Below are 9,996 nucleotides of genomic sequence, written 5' to 3'. Positions count from 1 at the left end.
GATGCAGGCAATGCGTCACCCCTTCGTTGCTTCTTTTCCGCTAGGAACAACTTCTATCACTCGGGACAACTATTTTTGCTACTGCTACTCTGCTCGGCTGATGCCCTCAGTTATCCTGTGATCTACAACCACGCTCTGATACCATGTTGGAATTTCTAAGTCTAATTGTTAGAAATCCTTCTTCTACTTGCTGATTGATTTCTTCCTACTTTTTCTGTTAATTAACAAGTTATTTACCATGTAAATACTGAAAATAAATACAAGTACAGTCTCAACACATACAGATCATCAACTTAAGGAAAACAAGCACACAAGTGACACTGTTATTTTTGGACTAATGTCCCCAGAAAAACCCAATGCGGGAAAACTGGTGCAACTATCTGAGGGTTTTATTATTAAGTAGTTTCATAATACAATTTGGGTGCCATAAATGGCTCACCCAATAGTGAATTCACTCGTCAGTAGTACCTCTCAGTTGGAGACAAATATCAGCCCCAATCTGCCCCGTGAAATCTCCTAGAGTTAAACTCTAGGGTCTACGTCAGCCTCTCTGGCCCAGCGTCAGCCTTTTTGGCCCAATGTCAGCCTCTATGTTAGGCCCCTATACTACTAGTGTAACCCCTTATTGTTATTAGTATAACCCACTTATTATATTGATGTACCCATGTAGTGCCCATATTGTTACTATTGTGCCCCATAGAAGCCTACTATGGTTATTATTGTGCCCTTATATTATTATTGTTATGTCGGCTCTGATTATGTTATGACCCCTTAGACTCCTATATATAGAAAGGAGGTCTTTTCATTTGTATCATCCAAGAATTGTTCATTTATGTAATGTAAAGGAGGTTGCCCCCTCGAAGAGGCTGAATTCTAAGGCGTTGATCTCTCTTTTCTATCTTTTCTTGAGTTGGTTTCATAACATTTGGTATCGGAGCTTTGGATTCTAGGGTTTCGCTGTTCCAAACAGGTCATCGTGGCATTTTCGCTATAACTTCTTTTCTGTGACGTTTCAGAAGTCGCAAAAAAAACCCATTTGAGAAGACATCGCGCTAAACCTTGGGTCCAAATTTCAGAGCTTTTTGCGCAACATTTGCAGAGATATGATCTGAGGAAGTTGGTCTTTTTGCAGACTCCTGAATTACATTCAAAACAGTTGACCTGGGGAAAATCATCATAACTTTCTCTCTAGGGATCAGATTGAAATTTCGTAAGAAGGTACAGAAAGAGGATAAAGTGTAGTTTCTTGTATGCATTTTTTAGATCCAAAGGTTGAAACAGTGACTTGTGGCACGTCGTACAAGTTCGCTCTACTGAACTAGTCTATAATTACGTCATCTTGGGAGATTATGCATAACTCTTTCTTGGAGAATCCAATTTCGATCAGACTGGTGGCATTGGAAAGAGGACGTAGAGGGATACTATAGGTCACAATTTCAGAACTTAAAGATCTAAAAGTACAGAGTTACAGTCGTTTCAAGGTCGAGCTCCTAAAATCAAGAAAAAGCAAGATGAGGAAGTTTGATGGAAAGGATCCGGTAAATTGGATACTTCAGATGGAGCAATATTTTGATCTACATGGTGTACAACTGTTAAAAAAGGTATGTATTGCATCTTCATATTTAGAACCAGATCAATTTTTATGGTACAAAGGGCTTTGTTCTCGTAAACAACTTGTTATGTGGTCAATTTTCACGGAGGAAATGATAGCACATTATGAGGATACAAAGAGCAACACCTTCTTTAGAGCAACACCACAACAATTGGAAAGAGTAAAAGGGCTTTGTGACATAGTGGAAAGCAAAATTATGGAAACCAGGAAGCGTACCCCTCACAACTATAAAGATGGAAGTGTTGTTTCTCCTAGCCTTCCACAACCTACAAGGTTACACCACAACAATTGGAAGAAAAAAGAGAAAAAAGGCTTTGTTACAATTGTGATAGCAAATGCACTAAAGGTCATAAGTGTGCTGAGAAGAAATTATTTTACATAGAATATGAAGAGGAGGAAGAAAAGGATCTAGAAACAACAAAAGAAGAAGATATACACCAGGACCCCACCCCAGAGAAAGAAGAAATGAATCAGACCATATCTTGTAAAGCATTGGCAAGAATTACCACTCCTCAAACTCTCAAGATAGAAGGACATATCAAGAAGAAAAAGGTGCAAGAAGTGAAAGATCACATCGAGAAAGAATAAATGATTCCAACCATATCTTGTAATTCATTGTTCGAAATTACCACTCCTCAAACTATCAAGATAGAAGGACATATCAAGAAGAAAAATGTTCAAGAAGTGAAAGATCACATCGAGCATCAAGAAATGAATCCGACCATATCTTGTAAAGGATTGGAAGAAATTACCACTCCTCAAACTCTAGAGATAGAAGGACATATCAAGAAGAAAAAGGTTCAAGCAGTAAAAGATCACATCGAGTATCAACAACAAGTTCTCCAAATTTTAAAGGATAACGCCACTTCGATGCAAAACCAAACGAAACAACAGGTAGATAAACATTGTAGTGAAAAATGTTTTGATGTAGGTGATTGGGTATTTTTACTGCTACATCTCAAGCAAGCTATTTATGAGAAGGAAATGTTGGCAATACTACATGCACTTAAAAAATGGCGACCTTACCGAATGGGAAGACTCTTCAAGGATGAGGATGTGGAAGCATTGTTTTGTGCTATTTATATTATCCAACCAGATTGGATAAACGAAGCAAGGGATGAATGGAAGAAGGACGAAGAAGTATGGCCACTTATTCAAAAGTTGCAAAAGATCCCAATTCAAACAATATTTCCAGAAATTGAAGAGGAAGGAAAAATCATATTGGAACCTGGAGCAATCACAGAAACAAGAACCCGACAGCTACAAAATCGATCAATTTCAGAGTATCTCATCAAGTGGAAGAACTTACCCGCTGAAGATTCCACATGGGAGGACAAGAATTTTATACAGAAGCATCAAGAACTACTCAAGCGTTGAGGACAACGCTTTTTGAAGGAGAGGGGCATGTTAGGCCCCTATACTACTAGTGTAACCCCTTATTGTTATTAGTATAACCCACTTATTATATTGATGTACCCATGTAGTGCCCATATTGTTACTATTGTGCCCCATAGAAGCCTACTATGGTTATTATTGTGCCCTTATATTATTATTGTTATGTCGGCTCTGATTATGTTATGACCCCTTAGACTCCTATATATAGAAAGGAGGTCTTTTCATTTGTATCATCCAAGAATTGTTCATTTATGTAATGTAAAGGAGGTTGCCCCCTCGAAGAGGCTGAATTCTAAGGCATTGATCTCTCTTTTCTATATTTTCTTGAGCTGGTTTCATAACACTCTAGGGGCTCTGTGTTAGCCTCTGGAGCCTCTGCGTCTCCCACGCTAGCCCTCCTCAGGCTCTGCACAGCTACTGGCTGGCTCTGCGTGGCCTCTGGCTGCTTCTGTGTGGCCTCTAGCTAGCTCTGTGTCAACCCTCTCTCGGCTTCTACAATGATGCTCCCAGTACTATCTCTACCTCTCTGCTACTGCATTCACTGCCCTTCAGCTGCAACTCTGATCACTCCTTCGATTTCCTCAGGTGTGTTCTCCAAGTGACCCTCAAGCCTCCTCTTATACTTTTCTCGTTGACAATTCAACGACAAAGATTAAGTCCCTAATAAATGGCTAAGATTAAATGTGGCTTGATCCATGACTTTTGGACCCTTCTAACACAGTTTTATATTAATTCACATTAATATTTTATTTTCCCTAAGTTTAGACTTAGAGACTCCATTAAAAATATTAAATATTTTAATATCTCCCAAACTGTTTAGAATCCGCCCAAACCATTTCTGGGTATTGGAGATCTCATGTTCTTTAGTCTCTACACTAATTTTCATGGCTAGAGCACATCTGATGCTAGCCCAAATCAACACTCTTAGAACTTGTCATTGTTAAATTAGAGAAGGTATGATTGGTCAATGCTCATCCATGCATTTTCTTAATATATTCAATAAGTCGATCAATCATCCCACTAAGTATTTTTCCTTAAGTAACTCAAAGAATTCTTCTAGGATGTTCCCTTGATATGGCATTCCTTTATACTGATAGACAGATTGATCAAAATCATTATGTCTAAAAATTTGGGTGGTTTCTTTCATTAGCTATTGGTGGTGTCCAACATCTAAATATGAAGTACTGGTTTGTCCTTGGCTCGATAGCTTCTTAGTACAAGGATAATTTTCTTGGTTTGTCCCTTATCTAGCTATAGCACGATTTTTTTTTAGTTTAGTACTTCAAGTTTTTGCATTGAATGAAGTAAGTTTACAACTTTTTTATTTAGTACTTTTTCTAGAATTTTAGGAAAATATCTAAGTCATGATACTCCAATCCACATATGTTACAAATCCCCAAGTCCATTCCATCTTTAAATGGGTATTTAGGGGCCACATGTATTGCTTGCCAACATGTAAAATAGTAAGGTCTATGACAACCCTAGCCTCGACCTCTTCCAAATCCTTCGCAACGTCTTCCACCTTGATATTCGTTGCAATTATGATAACCATTACTTTGGGAAGAGTTTCCTCTTCCACCTTGCACATTGAGGTTGATCGATTGATTGCTTGGTTGTATGTGATAGCGTGTATGATAAGTTGGTTTATTTTGTCCATTCGATTGACATTCCTAAGAGGAATGTGTTTCTTTTTTGCATACTACACACCACTTTGGTTTTATTTCTTTTATATCGTATGGACAATCTATGGTGGTGTGAATTGTTGGCATTTGACAAATTTTGCATTATAAGCCGAGTTGCATTCGAAGAATGTCTTGCTCGAAGGATTTTTCAAATTTGCAATTGCCTTTTGTATGTCCTTCATTCATACAATTGGTGCACCCAATGTCATTTTGTTAGATTGAGAACATTTGAAAGGGTTATTGCAATTGCTCCATCTTTTCTTCTAATTTGTTTGTCGACAAGGAAGTCAACGAGTAGTCATCGTCAGTCTCGATACGTTAGGATTTTTTCAACACTTCTTCTCATGTGTTTATTTCACACGTCCGTAATGGTTGTCTAATTATTTTAAGTAATACAACTACATATCATTCAATTAGGTGATGCTAATTTATATTATAATTATTTATTAAAATGATCTTCAAAGAAATTATAGAGTATTACAATCTTTTCACTACCCCACACGTCACACTAAAATTCATACCCTCTCTCTTTCAATTCTCTCCTCTATTTCCCTATGTGATCATAGATGACATTCTTTTATAAAACTAAGCTATCCAAATCTTCTAAGTACAAAAATATCCAAAGAAACCTCTAAATCCTCCTAATTTTCCAAACAATTCTACCAAAATAAGAATTATTACATGGCCATTTGTTAAATTCTTGAAACAGACCAAATCATTCTAGAACTATTACATCTTAGGAAAATAATAAAATTACAACTTTAAATGACTAGGAGGAACCCGACTTCCTCTCCTAAATCCTAAGATCCTTTCGAGATCAATTATTGACTTGCTTGGAAGAGATGCTTTTGCGTCGTAATCCATATCACTTGACTCTTTACTTTTGTCTAATTTTCCAAAATTTGATATTTTTATAAGCAGTGGGACCCCACTCGAATTTGGCTCAACATATCTATGGAGCAACTTCTACACCCATGCAAGGAAAAGGCCTTAGTAATGTGATACTTGATCAAAGGCCATGGGTACCCACTACTACTATTGAAATAGTGCATGAGCAAAACCCAAAAATATTAAAATAATTGTTTTAACGATAATTGATTTCTTTATTGTTTTTCCATGTATACAAGTAAGATAAATTTGTGAGAATGGTGAGATAGAGAACATGAAACTAACAATATCCATGCTTTACCAAAACAAAGTGTGATGATGCACTTCATGGCTATTCCCTGTTGAAATTGTTCAAATTTCCTAAGATGTGTGCCAGCTTAGAACCACTGCAATGAGTTGTAGGATTTTTGGATCATTTTACGCAAGTCATATATATTGATGAGGAAAGAATTGATATCAATGTACAAGATATTTATTTCATTATATGACTCTTATAATGAGGTGATCTAGTAAGCTTGAAGGAAGGGGGTAGTGGCAATGGTTCAAGGAGTATGAATGCATAATGAATGCATCATTATATTTAGAACCTGATTAATTTGTGTAATATTGATGGCTTTGTGACCATAATAAGGAACTTGTTGTCTCTTGGTATACTTTAATAAGTGAAATGATAACATACTATGGGGATGATATGAACAACACCTTCTTTAGCCAATTAATAAATCTAAAAAAAGAAAAAAGTTTAGTTACATATTGCATTCAACAATTTCAAAAGTTAAGCCTTAGAGTGAAGAATATTCCAAATCATAATTCGTTGGTCTCTTTATGGGTATTTTAAATGACAAGATTCAACATGGGACATGTCTCTTGGGGCTTAAATCTTTAGATACAGACTTTAGCGAGACAAAAATATCTGAAAATATAAATATGCCTACCAAAAGGGTTATCAATAACACCTATTAAGAACATAATGTTCCAACTCCTATCTTACTCAAACTACAAGGTTCACACCTTAGCAAATGGATGAGATAAAATCAAAGAGACTATGTTTCAATTTTGACAACAAGCACAATAAAGGGCATAAGTGTGATCAATTGGCTCTATCTCAAGTGCTTATGGGATGGAGTGTTATCATCCCACCTGGGTTATATTATTGTAAAAAGATCGTGTAAAATGAAAAGGGTGATAAGATGAGCATTATGTCATTTTCTTTTATATTTATTTAAATTATACATTTTGTGGGTTTTCTATGAAATCTTAAATTATAATTTTGGATCATGGTTTTGATTATTTTTATTTTTATATTTTTATTATTATTTTTTTATTTAGATAAAAAAGAGAAATTGAATTTAAAAAATGTAGAACAAAACTTATTAATTACATACATGAATGTCATTTGTAAATTCCACCTAACTTACACTGTTTAATTTTTGATAAAACATAAAACCATAAAAACAACAACGAATTCCACAATGTATACATTATATGATACAACAATACATTTTCATTAATGAACCTTCAATGTGTTTATTGGCGAGCCAAAATGTATTGCCAACAATAAGGGGGTCTCCCGGGTGTGAAGTCCCAAATAGACCTCATGCCATTTGGGATAGCAGCCCCATTCAGTACGTGGGCCCAACTACCACCATGGTTGTTTCCTTTTGGATATTAAATTAAGATGTCTTAAAGTGAGGACAAGTATGAAATACCTAGAGAATGGGGACAAAATCAACCTGTAGTTGACAAACTTGCATAACAATGTACACGAGTATAGTAACAAAACAATAAGAAGAAGTGTGCCTCAAGAAGGGATCAATGAGCTAAAACCATCCAAGACATATACAAATGAAAATGTACAAGAAGTTAATTAAAAATTAGTCCAAAATAGGTCACCAACATTAGCGTGGAATGAGAGAGAAAAGATTCAAAGCAAACACATGAGAAATAGCCATGAATTAGTTCATCCACATATAATGCACATGAAAGCGCACATCCATGCATGATTGGAGCATTGGTTAGCCATTACAAACAATAGAGGAATGCATAGGAATCAATGCCAAAAGTGAAGAGCTTCTCATTGACCATGCTACAAATCCAAGTACATGCGCCACAAGCCCATAAAAATCCAATAATGGAATGAGGGCTGCTCATATAATCTCCAAGACAAGCTCCTTGCCTCACCACAACTCCGCATAATATTTGCCAAGAGCTAGAGTGCTCATAGCTACCTAAGTGAAAAAATAGTCTAAGTGTTAAAAGAACTCAAGTGCAAAAATCCCTCCTAGCTTAGAGGCATGATGATATATTTATACAAATGGGGAGGTGACCTTTCACCTTCCGCATGTCTTTTCAATTTCTTCATGGCTCTCCTATTCCTAATAACCTTTGCAATTAATTTAGGTTTTTACATTATTTCAATATTTTCATAATTAAAACAAAATAATGTAATGAAATATGTGTGATGGATGAGGTCATTCATTGTGTTTGTTTCTTCTTGAATTTGACAAGCCCCAAGGCACCTACCCAACTTTTTCATCTCAATAGGCCCGACTGAGTTCTTCCATCTATGTTACTAGTGGGAATATAATGAGTTTGTTGGTTGATCAAGTCACATTATGGCATCTTACCAAAATCCAATTCAGAGAGTATAACAACTTATTTCTTTCCCATGGCAGTTGTTAAGGAACTATATTCTTGGCGAACTTTATCATTATCCTACATAGCTTGAGAAACTTGTCATGTATTTCATCAAGTGACTTTTATATGGTGATTTTCAATCTGTGCAACTCTTGTGATTCTTGGTCTTGGCCCAACCTCTTCATCCAATATGGTCACTTTTTCTATCAAGTTAAGATCGTAGTTATGAACTAGGTTTCTAGAGCTTGGCAAAAAAATTCTAGTATACGACAATTATTGTCATCAAATTCACATGTTGTATATATCAGACTCCACCAATTGAAAATTGATCTACTATTCTCCCATATGGTAGCTTGAACTTGTTGTGCTTGTCAACAACCTCCCCATTTATTAGTATTAGTAATAACATTAATAAATGGGGACCCTTCCAAAAATCAAATCTTAGCATTTAATCATCCCTTTCTTTTTTTTAGATTAAAATAAAAATGTCAAATTATAACTTGCTAAAACATGGAAATTTACCTTTTCACACTTTAAGTGCATAAAAATCATAAACTACGAGTTTCTTATAAAAAGCGCTACATGAAAAAAAGCCTTAGAATAACTTTATAACGGAAAGTCATGAACATTAAAGGAAAAACTTAAAAAAACCCGCTTTAGAAAAGATTATTCTCGCATCGCAAAAGGTTACGGCGGACATCCCTTATAAAAAGTTACCCCTTGAAATGTGATCCGCGGAATGCGAGATCATGAGTCCTATAACCTTATCGCATCGCAAATTTCAATATCGCGATGCTACTTGATGAAACATAAGCAAATATCGCGAAATGCGATAGCATCTCGCAAATCACATATCGCATCAACTCATGTGGCGGTAGTTTTTAACGAAAACAAATTTTGCGATATAGCGATCTACAATATTGCGAAGCAAATCACAAAATCGCTTTTATCGCATTTCGAAGGGCTCAGGGTTCTAGGACAGTACTTTCTGGCGTTCGATGCAAAGTTATGAACATTAAAGTTTAGCATAACGGTTCATTAGTGGTCATTTATCAAAAAATGAATTGGATCAATGTAAAGGACCATTTGACGCAAGTTGATATCTTTTGATTTGATTTAGAATTAAAGAACCTCCGTCACCTTATTTTCGTCCTTCTATTAATTATTCCTGTATTCACTATCATCTTTATCATATTTTTTCTCTCTGCTTGCAATTTTCAGGAAGAACACACAGAGCGTAATACACGAAGAAATGGTGAAGAAAGGCAAGGCTCCCATGTCTGAGAAGTCAGAAATGACCCCATTATTCACAGACACTACCTGTAGTCGGGATGCAGGGACATCTATGTGGGAAGCTATGTATCAGTTGTTGGAAGAGGAGCAACCGAGAATTATGGAAGTAATAGTTACAACAGATGGATGCAGCTCTTCTGATGCATCCCTAACTGAACTTGCATGCTCGTTTCTACACCACATTGCTGCAAGGCCGAAGATACTCCCCTACACTGACATGGTGAAATGGATTATAGATCACGCAGACATATCCGATAGAGAGTTCAAGACGAAAAGCCAAGAGGTCATGGGGTCATTTACTCTAGACAATCTGGGGTCATTTACTCTAGACAATCTGAGGCTTATGTACCACTTACTAGAACCCCAAGCCATCTACAACAAGCAATTTGTTGAGAAATTCGTCAAAGAGAACGAAGACTTGGCGGAATGCACAAAGAATTGGTCTACCAATGAGGAAAGACTTAAGAAAGATAAAAACGGTATGTACGC

Source organism: Pinus tabuliformis, chromosome 8 (assembly GCF_031772625.1).
Source record: "Pinus tabuliformis cultivar Carrire ecotype Pingquan chromosome 8, CPIR1, whole genome shotgun sequence".
Lineage (NCBI taxonomy): Eukaryota > Viridiplantae > Streptophyta > Pinopsida > Pinales > Pinaceae > Pinus > Pinus tabuliformis.
This window is presented reverse-complemented; position numbering follows the sequence as displayed.